Genomic DNA, 2,500 nt, shown 5'->3' on the forward strand with positions numbered 1-2,500 from the left:
ATCGATCACGATGGTCTGGGTGTGCCCGAGGGCACGCGGGCGCCTGGGCGCCGACCGGGGCTTCGAAACGGTCAAAACAAAACGGGCCCGCGAAAGCGCCCCTCACCGGCCGTTGTCCGGTGCGCGGGGCTCCCCCCTGGAAGTGCCTGAGACGGGGGGTGTGGTTCTGGCCCTGTCCGGAGCTTCAAACGGCGAAAAAAAAAATCTGCCCGAAAAAAGCGCCCCCTGTCGGCCACTCGGGGCCGCCCGGGTCGGGGGTGGGGGCCTGGACCATGCCTGGGCTTCAAAACTGGGGAAAAAAAAATTTCGAAAAAAGAGCGCCACCCACCGGCCGCCGTGCGCGTGGGGGCCCCCCCGGGAAGTGCCAGGGCCGGGGGGCATGATCCAGAGCTCGACCGGGGACTTTGAAAAAAAATTATATTTTTTTGACCTCCAGGGGTCTCGCGCCCACCGGGGTACCCGCCTGCGGTGCCTCAAACGCGGGTAGCGGCCCAGGGAAGACCGCTCGGTTCGTGAGAACCGTGTGCTCGCGCACATCCGTGATAGTCAAGTGAAAGGGGAGATCCCCGTGAGCGTGGTCACCAAAGCGTGGCACTGGGCTTCAGGAAGGGCCCTATGGAGGCTCCGTGTAACCTCCATTGACTTGCAAGTCTTTCACAAGTCGGTTTCTAATATCACGCCGGTAGCTGTCTGGTGGACTGGGGGCCGCGACAATGGAAAGTTTGTAAGCTGGAAGCTGGGAGACTGCCTCGGAGGCTGGAAAAGTGACACACACGGGTAACTCCGGTGCCGTTCGACGGATTTCGACGAAAATAGGCTCGTTGGAAAGCCAACGTCGGGGACACGACGACTAACTGTGCGCCCCGTTGCGCACGCGCGCGTGCGCGACATGGGAAGCGAAACAAAACTTCAAACAGAGCTACAGGCTCGTGCGTGCGAAAAAGGCCGAGACACGACGACGTGCCCGCGTGCGCCTAGCCCCAACTCGAATAACAAAGTCGTCCCGGGCCGGATCCGAGCTACGGGACGGAAACGGGAGCCGAGTCAAAATTTCAAACGGAGCCCGCGTCGCGGAAATGGTCAAAATGAATAAAAGTGGCACTCGAGCGCGTGCCTCTCGCTCTGACTAAAGTGACAAAATGATCCCCGTTGAAATGCATTGAGCACGGGGGAAACGGGAGGAAAAAGAAAATTTCAAATGGAGCTGTCGAAATGGGGGTGCTATTTTGGGGGGGTATATGGCGTGGCCACGTTCTCCCACGAGTCCAACTTGAATTCTGAAACCGTCCCCGTCCAAATCCCACGTTCGGGCGAGCTACTGTCAATTTTCAAAGCACCACTCCCCCCCTTCAATGCACTCTTTTGGAAGCTGGGAAAAGGGTCTCCGTGCAGAGCTAGTGCCACTTTGCGGGCACTCACGGCCTCGAGGGTGGGCTCGTTGGATAGCCACGGGCCGGGGGACGACAGCCCGAGAAGGTCCCGGGGTCGTGCGCGCGCGTGCGAGACGCAGCGAGCGAAACGAAATTTCAAATCGACCCCCCGAAAAAATGACACCTTTTGCCGGGAGGAAAAACACTCAGCCCGCTGCCCCAGGCTCCAACTTGAATTCTAAAACCGTCCCCGTCCAAATCCCACGTTCGGGCGCACAACTGTGAATTTCACAAACTATCCACATTCAACCAGACAAACACACCCTCACACGGGGCAAAATCGTCCGCCCAAGGCACCACGGGATCCCTGCACCCCCACCCTTGGGATCCAAGGGGACCCACACACTCCACCGCCTCCCTGGGCTCATGGTCTGGGCTCCCAAGGGACCCCCCACACCCACCGCGGACTCCCGGGGAAACAGCGCCCCCAGGCCGGGGAGCCCACCTCCGGGGGGGACCCCCCACACTACCTGACCTCCGGGGGGACCTGTGCACCCACTATTAAGCACACCCCCTGTGTTAAAACCCATTAAACGCAACTTTAAGAACTCTGTGCCCCTGGTCATCCTTGTGGAATTTTGTGCCTCTGGTCATCCTCCCATTGACTCCCATTCAAAATGTATGCATCTGGTCATCCTCCCATAGACTCCCATTCAAAATGTATGCATCTGGTCATCCTCCCATAGACTCCCATTCAAAATGTATGCATCTGGTCATCCTCCCATAGACTCCCATTCAAAATGTATGCCTCTGGTCATCCTCCCATAGACTCCCATTCAAAATGTATGCATCTGGTCATCCTCCCATAGACTCCCATTCAAAATGTATGCCTCTGGTCTTCCTCCCATTGACTCCCATTCAAAATGTATGCATCTGGTCTTCCTCCCATTGACTCCCATTCAAAAGTCATGCCTCTGGTCATCCTCCCATAGACTTCCATTCAAGTTGGACTTAGGTTTTGGCGCGTTGGCTTCTCATGCATCTGGTCTTCCTCCCATTGACTCCCATTCAAAAGTCATGCCTCTGGTCATCCTCCCATAGACTTCCATTCAAGTTGGACTTAGGTTTTG

This window comes from Hypomesus nipponensis, chromosome 10 (genome assembly GCF_054491055.1).
Source record: "Hypomesus nipponensis isolate SF chromosome 10, ASM5449105v1, whole genome shotgun sequence".
NCBI classification, from domain to species: Eukaryota; Metazoa; Chordata; class Actinopteri; order Osmeriformes; family Osmeridae; genus Hypomesus; species Hypomesus nipponensis.